This window comes from Cenococcum geophilum (assembly GCF_001692895.1).
Source record: "Cenococcum geophilum 1.58 unplaced genomic scaffold K441scaffold_59, whole genome shotgun sequence".
Taxonomy (NCBI): Eukaryota; Fungi; Ascomycota; class Dothideomycetes; order Gloniales; family Gloniaceae; genus Cenococcum; species Cenococcum geophilum.
This window is the reverse complement of record NW_027137617.1, coordinates 995130-1011336: the sequence shown is the minus strand read 5'-3', so window position 1 is coordinate 1011336 and position 16207 is coordinate 995130.

The window sequence follows — 16207 nt, the reverse complement described above, 5'->3', positions numbered from 1 at the left end:
ACCTATACCGGCGGAAATAATAGAAAAGGTATAAAACTAGAGGCTATAGAAGGCTCCTAAGCCGTACAAAAGCGTATTAACTCTAGGAGGAGACTCTTATATAGACCGCGGGGGGGCGGACTAGTACTTAGGCTAATAACCCATTATAAGATATCTAAAAGAACTAGTAAAACCCCCCGTTAAGGTAGTGGCAGCCAACTGCTTATAGAAAGCCCCTAGGCCTTTAGGCCTGGGTTTAGGATAAATACTAGAAAACTAGGGTAGAGGCCTAGATAAGTAGGTACGTTAAACTCTACTATATAACTACCTATCCAAATAAGGCCCTAAAAACCTATAGGCTACTTATAGCACCTTAGCTTATAGATGTAGCTAGAGCATACTTTACTATAGGCTACTACCCGCGACTTAGAAGATCTATAACAACGGTTATTCTACGAAAAGAAGGTAAAGCAGATTACTTAATCCTAGAAAGCTACCGCCCTATTGCCTTAGAAAACACCCTTAGCAAGATCTTAGAAAGGGTAATAGCGGAACGCATGGCAGATATAGTAGAGGAATACACCCTATTACTATAAAGCTAAATAGGGGCAAGAAAGAACCGCTTAACACTATTAGCACTTACGCTACTCGCTGCCACTATTAAATCTGCATAGGCGATGTAAAAGGACTTTATAGTATCAATACTTAGCCTAGATATTAGTGGTGCCTATAATAATATACCCCACAAGCGTCTCCTACATATCCTTAGGGTAAAGGGCTTCTTAGAATGGATTATATAATTTGTCCAAGGGTTTATAGGCTAGAAAGAAATATCACTAGTTTTTAGCGGATACTAGAGCCCCCCTATCGCAGTTACAACAGGAATACTATAAGAATTACCCCTCTCGCCTATACTCTTCCTTTTCTTTATAAGTAACCTGCTTAACTCCTTTAAAAAAGGGGCGACCTAGGGGATATGCTTTATTAATAATATAAACCTAATTATATACGGGCTAACAGCCGCAGAGAATTGCAGAATACTAGAGAAAGCCTATAACACTTATATAGAATAGGCAAAACGTTATAGAGTCTAATTCTTACTAGAGAAATACCAGCTAATCCATTTTATAAGAAAACGTAACTAATCTATAGATCTCTAGCATATAATTCACATCTAAGGCTTTAAGGGTTAACTAGTTTAGGGCCTAAGGGTATTAGGAGTATAGGTAAATAGTAAGCTCCGGTAGAGCGTATATGCGGCGTAAGCGGCCCGTAAAGGCTAAGCACAGTTTATCGCTTTATCTAGGATTGTTAATTCTATATAGGGTCTATGCTTTTAGAGGTTACGCCTACTATATATAGCAGTCGTCCGGCTAACCATAACATATAGATCTAGTATTTAGGCCATTAGAGAAACTAAGAAGGGCCCCCCTAAATTACTCCTTAAACTATTTTAAAAGGTTTAAACAGCCTACCTTTAGAGTATTATAGGTGGGTATAAGCAAACGGCTACAGTACTGCTTAAGAAGGAATTTAATATTCCCCCCCTATAGTTATATATTAAAGCCGCTATAATATAAAGGACGTAAAATAAACGTAACTCTAATATTATAAAGTATATTAAAATACGCCTAAGTAAACTATAGAGGAACCCTAGGGTGCCCTATAGGAGAATAAACTAACAACCCTAAAGTAGGGAAGAGATATTAGAGAAACAGGTAAAAAAAGTAGAAGAAAAATAGTGCCGCTTTAGGGCCCAGGCCTATATAGAGGAGGAAAGAAGACGTATAAGAGGTTAGTAAAGACAATAGTAAGATAGAGAAAGGAGCTAAAGTAGAATACGTAAGAACGCCGGGAAACCATCTACTGTAATGCAATACTGGTTAGACTAACGCTAGAGAGGTAAATAGGAGTTAAAGGTATAGAGGCTAACTTAGGCAAGATAAACCTAAGCTATAGTATAGTTAATGCCATAGGGGGTAAATACCTAAGGGCTCTAAAAAGGCCTAATAAAGGCAAAAAATATAATAGCAACACTCTTAAGAATAGGAATAATAGGACTAAAAGATTAGCTTTACTAGGTAGGTGTCCTAGTAGATAGCCTAAGATACAAATATAGCTAGCTAAGATAGATACTAAAACACGTAATACTACTATGCCCCCTACGCACTAATTAAGAAATAATACTCTCAGCAGCTAGTATAGAGAACTATAATATACTACTCTTAATATAAAAAGGCCTTAAGGCGGTTACCTAGTGGCTTATTAGTTAAAATGTGCTAAATCAGTTCTAGGTTATAAGGGAAATAGTAATAGAAGGCAAGGGGGCGAGTAGTAGGTGCCCCCTAGTAACTCTATAGTAGTAGAGTAATAGTTTATAATACTAGCGCGTCCGTAGGCTTNTTACNGNANNAGTNGTTCCTAANNAGGTNAAANAGTAAGGTAGTAGAGCACNATAGGCGACTTNTAGGCGCTAAGTAGGCGAGTCCTAAAAGGCGGGGAGATGGATTACAGGGTTTTCTCATTTTTCTTAAATAGAGTTTTCTCCCTATATGTAAATAAGGAGTAGTCCGCATAGGCCCAATAGGGATCTAAATCGGACGTTAAGCAATGAATTATTATATAGAAGTCGTTAAGGTAGTTAAAGAGTACATCGTTTATATATCGTTGGTATATAGTAGGTCCGTTAGTTAGTCTAAAGGGGAGTACTTTATATTTATACGATCCGTATTAAGTTTAAAATATAGTAAAATCTATAAATCTAGGGTTTATTCTAATTTAGTAAAAGGCCTAGCGGATATTAAGCTTTATAAATACCTTAGCTCTATTTATTTGGGCTAGCGTTTTATCTAGTAAGGGTAGTGGATAACGGTCTTTATGGGTTATATTATTAAGCTTATAGTAATTAATATAGAAACAAAGTCCTCTATTTAGCTTTTTATAAAGAAAATAGGGGAGGTAAATAGGGCCTAACTAGGCTTAATAAACCCCTTTACTAGATTGTCTATAATATACTACTTAATAGCCTATAATTTAGCAATAAATTGTTTATAAAGGGGGGTATAGCTAAGGACGTTTTCCTTATCTGGTTTAATCTTAATATTATAGTCGTATAGTTAGTAGGGTAGGAGTATATTAAATGCTGCCTTAGAGAATACGTCCTTAAACTCTTAGTACCAATAGGATAGTTTTTATTCTACTAGCTCCTTATCCGTAAGCTTATCCTCCTCTTAGGCTAGGGTCTCTTTTTCTTTAATTATTTAATTAATTTTATATAAGCTAGTTATAAAGGTAACGGTATCTAGCTAAACTAAGTTTTAGTAGAATCCTATAGTGCTAATATAGTAGATATTAACTGGTAGGAGGTCCGTAAGTTTCTTTACGGATATTTATTAGGCCGTATTTTGCGGTATAGGGTTTATAGTTTTCCTTAGCTTACGTTCTATTTTCTATAAGTTATCCTTTTAGTTTATTAGTTTAGTATACTATTTAATATTCCTAGCCTTCTATTATAGCTGCGTAGGGCCTAGGTTCTCTACTATATTAGCAAAATATTTATACCTCCTAACAGTACTAACAGCTCCTAATAGCTCCTATTAGGGCTATTAGGAGCTTTAAAAAACACTTATACTCGGCATCCTATTAGGAACCTATTAGGATATCGCCTGGACCACTAGGATCTCTAGGACCTTTAGGATCTCTAAGACCTCTAGGACCTCTAGGACTACTAGGACCTTTAGGACTAATAGGACCTTTAGGATCTTTAGAATCTCTAGGACCTTTAGGACCTTTAGGACTACTAGGACCACTAGGACTTCTAGGACAACTAGGATAACTAGGATAATAAGAAAAATAAAATTCTAGATTTAAAAATTAAGTATATTAGTAAAATGCTAGTTTTTCTACTACTTTAAAATTATAAAAATATTTAAGTAGATATAGTACTTTAATATTTATAGTTGGCTGGAAAAAGTAAAAGCTAGCGTAACTATTTAATAATATTAAAAACTTTAATAATTCTCTATACTAAAATAAGTTAAGACTATACGTATAAGAGGCCTGGCCTAACTGCTAAAGCAATATAAATATTATTTTAGAATCGCATACGCTAGTATAAGTATAAAAAGCTTAGGTTTAGACCTAGTAATGCTATATAACGCTATAGGCTTTAGAAATCCTCCTTACTACTTTACTAAAAAACAACCCTACTATAGCCTTTTACAAACCGTACAAACTTTTAAAATGCCTTATTATTATATACATACTAATCCTTACTAGCGTCGCTATTATACTAGCCAGCTCCATTATCTGGTAAACCTAGGGTATTCTTAAAATCATCCCATGTAAATTTGGAGTGGATAGGTACTTATGCCCACACTTTCTTCTAGCCTGTTATAATTAAGTAGAAATCTAATATTTCTTCTTCGCCACCCTATATACTCGTAATTTCCTAAACGGTTATCTATATAAATACTTATAATTAGTATATAACTGTAGGAAGAAGCTTAGAATTAAAGAAACTAAATGCTGTACCGGGTTATTCCCCTTTAAAGTACTACCTCTAATTAGTCTAGGTCTAGGTAAGCTAGAAGAGTAAAGCTGCATTAATAAGGTAGAGTAATCTAAATTAGCATTACTGTACCGCATTTAAATGGCAGCCTTTAAGCTTTTAGTGCTCTTATTATCTAGATCCTTAAATAAATCGTCTAAGACATTATTATATGGATTCCGCTATGGTTTAGTATTATAAAACTATTTATCTTTATTGTTATAGAGTCATACCCTTATCTTCGCATCTTTAAATATACGAAACTTAATTACAACCTAGTAGTGTAGTGCTATAGCGTCCCACGTTACAAGTAGCTCCCTATAGATTGCTTTATCCTTATTAGCAGTAAGATATAAAATATAGTAAATTTATCCTACCTTAAACCTCCTCGCTACTAATATACTTAATAGTCTTGTGGTGGCCGGATAGGTACTCCTAAATACCGTGCCTTAAACTGACCGTAATAAAGTATACTATTGCGCTAGCGAGCTTATTAAAATATTTGGCGGAAGACTGATGTCGGGCTATTCCTATTAAACTATTTACCTAGAATATATCCGCGTAGGCAGCGATAATTACTTTATAGTAGAATTGTCTCTTACCAGCCTGTTAATATTGGCAAAATAGTATAGTTTCTATTTGTAATTAGGTAATATATAAAAGGGGGCTACTTATAGAAGGTAATAGAAAGTGGTAGGGTTTATAGTAAAAAGAAGCAGAATTGTTATATAAAAGTAGGTAAATTTATAAGATGGAAAATGGAAGAAATTTAATATAAAAGGTGGCTGAATTTAGGGGGTAGAAAACGGTGGATCTCTAGTGTAGAGAAATATTGGGTATAGTAATAGAAGGGCTTATTTAAGAAGCATATACCTTTTTAGCCAGTTTATATATAAAAGAGTGGTCTTTTAGTAACCTCTTTGCCTTTTTACTATCGTTACTAAAGCCTAGGCTATATACTTCCCTAATAATAGCCCGGAACTTACGGTTTGCTTTAATTCTAAAGTCTTCTAACCTATCCTTTATTTACGCGCATTTAGTTAGTATAACTCCCTAGCATATTAATATACTCTAAAAGTACCTTACGCGCGCTAACTTAATCAGGTTCACAATCTACTTATTTTTATTCCTCCCTTAATAGACTAGCTCGGGTTATAGTCTATAATTTAATAATTAGCGTCTCTAACGTAGAAGGAAATCGATCTACCTAGGGATTAACTTATAGGTTTAAGGATCCGCTATTACCCGTATATATTTTCGCGAGAAATATACTTATTGCTCGGTTGAGAACGGCTTTATAGGCATTCTTAACCTTCCGGTTTATACGGTATCCGCAGTAATCCTATATAAAGCGCGCTCTAAGATAATATTATATTTATACTTATACACACTTCCTTTTCCGGTTAGTTTCATTTATATTAGATTCTACTAATTTATTATAGGGAGGTAAGTTAAAACCACTATTAATGTTATAGATAAGTGCGGCATCCGGTAATTTAGAGCTTAATTAACGGGGGCATAAGGCCGAAGCAGGTGTTATGTAAGGTAGTCGCTTAAGTTAAGTGCTTCTATATATAATACCTCTTTTAGGCGAGCTAGGTGGCTTAAGGTGGTGCTGTCTATATTTAATATTACGTAGCATTCCGGGTAAGCCTAGTATATTAAACCTTAGTCCGTTTCTATTACGATAAAGAGAGACAGGCTGCTAATTAAACCGCCTATTAGTATATAATTAGTAATTTAGACAAGCCCCATATATATAATTTTAAAGGTGTGCTATTTATAAGACTTAGCTTAGCGTTTATAGCTAGTTTATCGGTTAAATTAAATACAGTATAGTTTGAGAATAAAGTAACAGAGGATGTATTCTTAGTTATATTATTAGGTAAGTGCCTCTTACGGGCGCCTAACACTGGCATTAATGTATTACTCTTATCTTATAAGGTATCTTAGGTATTAGCATTAGTATATTATACGTTAGCCGCGTATATATTAACGTAGTATCTAAGAAGCCTACTTAAAAGCGCGTCTGCGCCGCTTCGTAAGAACCTTTACCTTTCTCTTAGGGCGTATTATAGCTCTGTATATTATATAAGCTAATTAAATATACCTCCTAATAGAGCTTACTAGCCTATAGTAATCTCTATTTATTTAGCCTGGCGACGTTATCTTCTTTTTACGCGACTAGTAGTATAGGGACTTTGTAGTTTCTAGTTTTATAGTATTATTTATAGGGTTAAGCAAATGGTGTAATAGTGGTAGGAAAAGTACTATATTAAAAGCAATTGTTTATATAATAAGGGTTGTTATTAGAGAGATGGATAAGTATATAGGAGAAAATAGGGGTTATAGTGCGTTGTTTGTGGTTAGAACGCGGATAAGCTAAGCTGTTCCCGTTAAGCCACTATTAGAATTGTATTAAATTAATACTATAACTTATAACTTCGTCTACTCTTTCTAGCCTTTAGACTAATTTTCTTAATAGCGCGCCTAGGATTTAACACTAAGAGATATACTACGTGTGGCATATAATTAACTATCTCAAAAACAACCATATAGAAGACACGATTAACTACCTTAAAGACGATTATAAGGAGGATATATACGCCAATACGCCAGAAATAAGTTACCCCTACCCTACTTAAGCGATAGCTTATAAGTTATTTACTACTAATAGATACTAATCCTAACCTAATCCCCCTCTTAATACCTTTATCTAATTTAGACTTTAACAGTATAGAGGAATAAGAAGTTATATACATTCGGACTAAGACCCTACTCGCCCCTAGAATAGAGGCAATAGTTAAGAATTATACTCTAAGGCTACTACTGTTTGCTATATCTACCTCCCATACTTAAACCCCTTATCCTACTCTATCTTATAGTCCGTTATTATAGTAGTAGTTAGTATTACGTACTTACTAAGCCTTTAGGACTATTACACTATAGGTATCTAATACTAAAAGTAAGTTAAATAGTATTCTATTTACGCAAGAAATTATAGACCCAGACTTTGTGTTATATTAATTTATAATATAGCCATAGATAGAAGATTCTGCAATAGTAGATTTAGGCAAGATTTTAAGTCCGTAATTATATTACCTTAAGATATAACTCTAAGCATTATCGCAGTTACAGATAAGCCCGGTTCTATTACCTTTATTATTGCCAGAAACTAAGGGCCGGTTAAAAAAGCGTTTTAATGGTGGTAGGGACCTAAGCGTTACGCCCTCTATACCGGCTTTTATTCCCCCTAAAGGGGAGGGAAAGGGAGACTGTATTTCTAATAGTAAATACTTTAATTCTGCCCCCTTTGCTACTAGCCTAAAGGCTATAGGCTATAGGTCTATCTCTACTTGCGACTTTATCCACCTAAGGCTCTCTAGCGCTTTAAGGGGGGGCGAACTCCCGATTTAATACCTTTTTTTTTGCTAGCGTCTTTACAGTTTTAGATTAATTTAAAGGAGATAAACGTAGTATGTCCGCTAGCATATTAGCAGTTAGTAGTGTTAAAATATCCTAGTAAGATTAAGTTGGCGTATATACTTTTAACGGTAGTAGTATATAGCAGCTCTGTTGCTCTAATATAGGTAGTAGATTTTTTAATGTAGTTATTGCTATATAAGTTAGTACGTAGGATTAACTCTAATCTAAAATTTATAGCATACTTAGGTGGTTCTATTTAATTGTAAAATTAATAAAATTTAGACTAAGCGTAAATGTATAATCTATAATAGTCTTCTATATCTATTTACTGGTAATCTTTTGCCGGTCTCTACTCTGGAAAACGTATATTAATATATTATAGTCCTTATTAAAGCCTACGTCCTACTTTAGAGTATCCTTAAATATTAAGAAGATAAGCTTATCCACGGAAATATTATCTATATTTTTTCCTTTAGGAAGCAGATCTCTTAGCTATATATATATTAATACTCTAGTATCTAGGAATTGTTTAACGTATATTATTATTGCCCTAAACGTCTTAACTACCCACTGCCATTTTTCTATTATTCTATCTGCGGTTAATCTAATAATAGGGTCTTTAAGGCTCTTTTAAGAGTGCTTTAAAGGTAAGGGTTTAGTATATTTATATTCTATTCATCGCTTCTTGTTATAGTTACAGCGCTAAGCAACTACTTAAATGTACCGCTCTTTGTCCGCGTCCGTAAGATCCGTAAAAATAGAATGGAATTGCGTGTATAAGTAGGTTATAGCTTTATAAAGCTTGTTTCTCTTTTACTTAGTGTTTAAGGGCTTCTCTAGTAGACTAAACGCTTATATCGCATCCTTAACTGCATTGTATATTGTTTTATATTGCGTATTAGTAATGCCTATCTTGTCCTTAATCCGTTAAACAGACTAAGATCTATTTCTTACGTCGCGTTTTTAATAAGGCCGCTAGGATAAGCTATTAGAGTCTAATATAGGGCTAACAGCGGTATATAACGCGTACACTAGGAGAGAAAGGGATTTCTATATCAGCGATATATTATACCTATTATGGTTTAGTTGGCAATCCTATTTTCTAATATTAATAATTATAGTCTCGCATAGACTATTCCGTAGTTTTTAAAAATAGGCGCCAGCTCTAATATATTAAGTCGCAATAGTAGGCCGTATACATAAGGGGTGGTGGTCTAAGCTTATATAACCGAATATGGAAAATTAGATTAGATAGTCTTCTTAACTATAAATAGTAGGCTATAATAAGGCAAATAGTTAAATTATAGTATAAATTAACAGTTACCTCTTTAATTAAAGGATATAGTATAATGTAATTACTATATATCTAGGACAACTTAAAGGAACTGATTAATACTAGTAGAGGGTAATGGAAAGGGCATCCCCGTATTATATCTAAAGAGAAAAAGTATAGTAGATTCTATGGTGCGGTAGAGGGCGGTAGAGAATAGTAAAAAGGGCATTACTATATTACGTCTAAAGAAGTAGAATCTAGTAGATTCTGCGCTACGGTAGAAAGCAGTAGAGGGTGGTAGAAAGAGTATCCCTATATTATATCTAAAGAAGTAAAATCTAGTAAATTCTGCGCTACGGTAAATAGAAGTAGAGGACGGTAAAAAGGGCGTTCCCATATTATATCTAAAGAGGTAAAATCTAGTAAATTCTATAGTATGGTGGAGGGTAGTAAAGGGTAGTAGAAAGAGTATCCCTATATTATATCTAAAGAAGTAAAATCTAGTAGATTCTGCGGTGCGGTGGAAGGGAGTAGAGAATAGTAGAAAGGGCATCTCTATGTCATATCTAAAGAGGTAGAGTGTAGTGGATTCTATAGTGCGGTAGAAGGGAGTAAAGAATAGTAGAAAGGGCATCCCTATATTACGTCTAAAGAGGTAGAATCTAGTAGATTCTATAGTACGGTGGAAAGCAGTAAAGGGTAGTAGAAAGAGTATCCCTGTATTATATCTAAAAAAATAGAATCTAGTAGATTCTATAGTGCGGTAGATAGGAGTAAAAGACAGTAGAAAGGGCATTCCTATATCACGTCTAAAGAGGTAAAGTATAGTGGATTCTGCAGTGCGGTAGAGGGTAGTAAAAAGCGATAGAAAGCGCACTATCCCCTCGCGTCCGAAGATGTGGAATATAGTAGATTCTATAGTACGGTAGATACTAGTAGAAAGCAATAGAAAGTGGATTATCCTCCTACCTCTAGGGATATAAAATACGGTAGATTCTATAATACGGTAAACGCTAATAGAAAGTAATAGAAAGTGGATTATTCTCCTACCTCTAGGAATATGGAATATAGTGGATTTTATAGTACGGTGGATACTAATAGAGAGTAATAGAAAGTGGATTATCCTTTTACCTCTAGGGATATAGAATATAGTAGATTCTGTAGTATAGTTAGTGCTAATAAAGGGTAGTGGAAAGTGCATTACCTATTTGCCTCTAAAGGAGTAGAATAAGGTAACTTCTACGGTATGCTAGATATAAGTAGAAAGTTATTAGATAAACTCCCTACCTAAATATAAAACTCCGCTACTAAAACTAAACCGCAAATATAGAACCTTTAAGCAATAGTTCTAGAATAAGAAGTAGCAATCTGCTAATAATAAGATAGACACTACTTCCTTATTTATACTTAGGCCTTATATATATATAAAAAGGACATACGCCTAACTAAACCACCTAAACCCAAATACGACCTTTGTAATCACCCTACCTATAATAACTACACTATCGCTTAAATAATTATACTGTTATTATAAAAGCTCTACTCTTCTGCGCGTTCTTTACCCTTATGTCTCTTTTTATTAGCAGCCTTAGACTTTTTAGCCGCGCGTTTATCTCTATAGAGTTTACTAGTAAAATAAGCGGCGTTCTGTTTGTTATTAGTGGTTAGTAGCTATATAATACTAGCAATGAATTTACGTAATATAGTTTTGTTACTAAGGATGGCTTCTAATATTATATCTTTGTTAACTATACGATTCGCAATAAGCTCGCTTTATAGCTTGCTCTTTATATATTAATAGGTGCTATAGTTTAAGGAGTGTAATACATCTGCCGTAGTGTAAGGTATAGCCTATACTAATAGTTCCTATTATTTTAATAATAATGTCCGTTTTAGCCGAGACTAGATAAATAACCCTATTACTAGAAACAGTTATTATTTCTTAATAGCTATAGATAATTTCTTACCGTTGCTTTAGCCTTTAATAAGATCCGTAAATAGCAACGTGGAACTCTAGATGGAATTTTCGCACCTATTTATATATAATTAGGGTGCATATAAGAAAACAAGATATAATAACAATTTTTTCTTTTTTCTTCTTCTTACCATTCTGGTCCGTATGGTTTTAGATAATTACCTAGTTATTTACGTATATCTTATTTAGAACTTTATTAAGGTGATAGAGCTTTACGCTAGTGTTGTATAATATATTAATATAACGTTTTATTAGCGAGTCACTACTGTTGTTATCGAACCAGCCCTTTTTATCTAAATTTTGCAAGTTCCAGCCTCTATTAAACTCCTTTTTGATCTTTATTAGACCCGGGAAGGAGCATATTGGTCTTATTTAGTATTATAATGCCTTAAAACGACCTATAGCCCATCTAATAGGATAACGCTAGCCAGGATGTTTTCGTTCCTATTTTTACCTCTATCTTTCCCGTTCTAACCGTAGTACTGCTTAAAGATTGTTAATAAAGGCTTTAATATCCTTAACGACCTTATCTTATTAAACCGGGTTAGGTAGGACGCAGTTTAACTAATTATTATAGTTAAGTTTTGGCAGTTTAATAAGTGGCTTACTATCTAGACTAAGGGAATTACTAGTCTAATAAATTATAATCACCTCTAGAACTAGACCGAATTTATTAACCTATGCCTAAATATTTACTAACTCCGAAGTTAATATAATATAATCCCCACCCTTGGCAGTTTACTATCTTTAGAGTGCGTTAAACGCGAGCTAAATGTTTTGTAGATTCTCTTTAGAGTAAATATTATAGGATATTTTAATTTTATCTAAAGGGTTAATATTTGTCTTCTAGTTTTGTTATAGGAACTTAATATACGTTCCTAAGTTAGCCGGGCCTTTTTTAAACGGAGTTCCGGATATAGCCTATAGTATTAGTTGCCCGCAAAGCCTATAAAGAGTAGTCTTATAGAAATAAGCCTTTTTGTTCTTAATTAAATAAAGTTTATTAATGACTACTATTGCCTATAAGATGTGATGAATATTGGGTATTAGCCGTATCGTTGTCTTAAAATAGAATTTCGAACTTCTAGGCATTTAGACCTTTTCTTTAACCTCGTAAAAATGCCTAACTACATTAAGGATCTAGCCCTTAACGGATCTGGATATGGTTAGAATTATATATTACGTTTAGTTAGAGTGCCCTAAGTAGATATCTTTGTTACCTATTATAGTGGCGGCTTTTATAGTTCTTAGTTTGGTTATGTTTTTTCTATAACCGGGCCTTTACGCGGTTAGCGTAGATGTATATCCTACTAGTAGAACTATTACTAGATAAGGTCCTATCGGATTACTGTTAAAGAGGTTATTAAACTCTTTCGTTTAATTTCGCAGCAGTAGTATAGGAGTAATAATAAGACTAGGGCCTAGACGGAACGGTAGCTTTGCGGTACTACTACCTACTTTATACTAGTATTAAATAGGCTAATGCTCTATAGACGGACAAGGGCCGGATTCCCTATCTGTGTGATGCCTTTACTATAGTGTATTATCCTTTCTATTGTTTTTAATATCGCGGGCATTCTGGACTAGTAGGTAATTAAAAGTAATAAGAAGTAGCGCAGAGTAGGTTTTACTAAGGCCTTATTTATCACCAATAATTCTACTAAAAAAATTATAATGCTGCGTAAAGCACTAAGTAATTAGTAAGACCTAATAGAGATAAAGTATATGCTTAAACCCTAGCAAAGTGACTTATATCTTAAAATTGTTTTTATTTTATTTAAAAACGGTACATATTAAGGACTAATTTTCTTTTATTAGATGTTTGGTTTTAGCGTTCTTACTCTTTATCTTATTAAATATCTTATTAACTAGTAAAACGCGATCCTTTAGTTGTATTATAAAGTCTTAGTCTAGTAATTCTCCTAGCTCTTTATTGGTGAGGCCGGCCGTAGGGTTAACTACCTAAAAGTATAATCTATCTTCGCCTTCTTTTACTGTCTTAGCGGCAAGGTTTATATATTCCTTTAGAGTAGTAGGCGTATTAAATATATTATCCTTTAATTTAGCGGCGTTATTATCCTTCTTTTCCTTACTATCTTCCTCCAGAATAGTTACTAGTTTATTTTAGCGGGCGTTATCTCCTAAAAAGTAAATAGTAGTACTTTTACGCGCTAAGCGCTTAGCAAAAGCTTCTAATAAAGTAGCATTTCTATTAAGCCTTATAGCTACTGTTTCCTTATTAATATATAGCTTAGTATTAAGTTTGCCCGACTAACTAGGCCGCACTATATCGCTAGCATTGTTGTTATTAGTAGGGAGGTAATTGGTACTATTAGTTAAAAGCTCTAAAACTGCTTAGCGTTTGCTCTACTTAAGGTATAGAGCTAGTATAACGTTAAAAATAAGTAGATAATGCCTTTTATTATACGCCGCTATTAAAAGTATAAATATTTTAAAGTATAGGGATATCTGCTTGCCGCTAAATGCAAACCTACCGTTCCTAAGTGCTAAGGTTTCCAACTTAAGATTAATAATGCCCTTAGCACAAAGACAAGTAAGAAGTTTGTTGTAGTTAAACTGTATAAAAGTTGCCGGTTCTTTAGCATTATCGCACTGGAATTAAGACAAAGTAACTATATTAATGTTCTTTCTATTCTTCCGTATAACAATTATTATATAATATTTATTATACTTTAGCAGTTTAACAGGAATAGAGGAGCTTATTTATAATAGGGCTATATTAGTAAAGTAGTGGCCTAATATATATCTCTGTAGAGTAGGCTTATGTAATAATTAGTGTCTAATAGGAGTGCTTAACTCTTAGGTCGGCGAGGTAAGATTATAATTAGTGTTATTTAAACCGAGTATTAGAGTGTTGGGGAAATTATTTAAGAGGTTAACTAGTTTGCGTAAGGGCGTTGGTAGATTTAACTGCTTAGGCGTTAGTACTAAGGAAACGCCATTCTTATTTTTAATTTTAGTAGTAGCTTACTTAATAATAAGTTTAATAAGATTATAGAGTAGGTTAAAGAAGCTAGGGTAATAAATTAGTATATTAAAAGCTGGTCCCTATTTAGTAATAACCGGCATAAGGATTTCTTGCCTATACTGACGCTTCTTAGTCGTAGTATATTTCGAAGGCTATTATTTGTTAGGAAAGCGACTTATAAAGCACTTTATAATATCTACCTTTAAGGTAAGAAAATTATCTAGTTCTTCTTCTATATCTAATATCTCTTAAATCGTGCTTTAACGCTATTCTTTAGCCTTTCCTTTAATAGGCATCTAATTATCCCTTTATTTCACGCCCTATTGCTTTTTTAGGTCTAATTTAGGGATATAGCTTGGTAGTTCTATATTTATAGTTATACTAAATATAAGAGAATTATAAAGCCAGCCACGGTTTAAAGAGATAAGTTTGTAAAACTAATGGAAATAAGTGAGTTAGTTATTAAGTATATACTTATAGGAATAACACGTTAGAGGATTCTGTTTGTATATACTTACTTAGATTAATCCGAAATTATAAATTAAATAGAGTTTAGGTAAAGATAAAGATAAGGTAAAAGTATAAGTAAATATTAAACGATAGGTGACTTTGCTAAAATTAGTTATATAAGGTTAGTAAATAGAGGGTAAATAAGAGTAAGGTATAAAGTATATATATATATATATAAATGGAATATAATAGAAACCTTAACCTAAGGTAGAATATAGTAGAAAGAGGTTAGCGTAATAGTGGGCGAGCTATTAAAAATTAATTAAAAGCTAACGAAGCCGATAGGTATTATAAAGTATAGTAGAAGTTGGTATAAGACTAGTGGAATATAGTAGAAGATATAATAAGAGATAGAGGCTAGTAAAGTACTAATAGAATCTGGCGGAATATAATATAAGAGGTTAAGATAGATAGAGGGTTAGTAGAATCCGGTAGAGAATGATATAAAAAGTTAAGACGGGTAAAGCACCTATTGGGTCTAGTAGTAAGTAAGATAAGAAATAGAAATTAGCAGAGTATTAATAGAATTTAGTAGAAAACGGGATAAAGGGTAGAATCTAGTAAAGTACTAATAGAATTTAGTAGTAAATATAACGAGAGAAGCACACTAGCGGTTACTAGGTGGTTTTTAGTAGAAAAGGTACTATTAAAATAAGATAAGCAGTAGGATGTACTGGAAGAGGGTATTAGTAGACTTTAGTAGAACTAAATCTAGTAACACTACTTTACTGCATCCGCTCCTATATAATAACTTCTTGCTAATATATTACTAGGCCGCTATGCTAATACTCCCCCCTAAACCTTAAGATATATTAAAAGCGGACACTATATATATGCTAATAGCTTATCGCACCTTATACGCGACTTTTATTAAATTCCCACGTTATATACCCCTATTAAAGGTCCTTTAAATAACTAAGATAGTAAACGCACAGAGCAAAAGCCTTATCCCATCTTAATTTTATATATTTGCCGTTATAATAGCCTTAAAAGTTCCTTATTAACCCCCTATTAGATTTCCGTCAGACTACCATTCTATAGCTTACTCTCTAGCTTCTTAATCGCTCGGCCAACCTCTCTATAACAATTATTAGCTATTAGACTAACGGAGTTACCGATATTGCTTATAACTTTAAAGAGCTGTCTATATTTGTTATTTAGACAAATAAAGGTTTTCTAGGTACTATTAAGTCTTTAGTTTATAGCATCCAGTTCGGCTACCTTAGACTCTTTTAAGTCCTTAAACTCGGTATCACTTTCTTAATCCGTTTAATTTCTGCCTTTAACTTATTAAGCTCCTTTATAAGACGGATTTCTGGGGCTAATTAGGCTGTCTTTATATAATCTAGCTCCACCTTTAGCTAATCGCGCTTAAGCGTCCAAGAATCTACCATTAACTTTTATATACTCTTTATGGCCTCCAATTCCTGCACAGATTCTTAAGCTTAGTGCATTTTAATAGACTCTTATACAATATATTGGATATAATAACTATTAATATGCCCT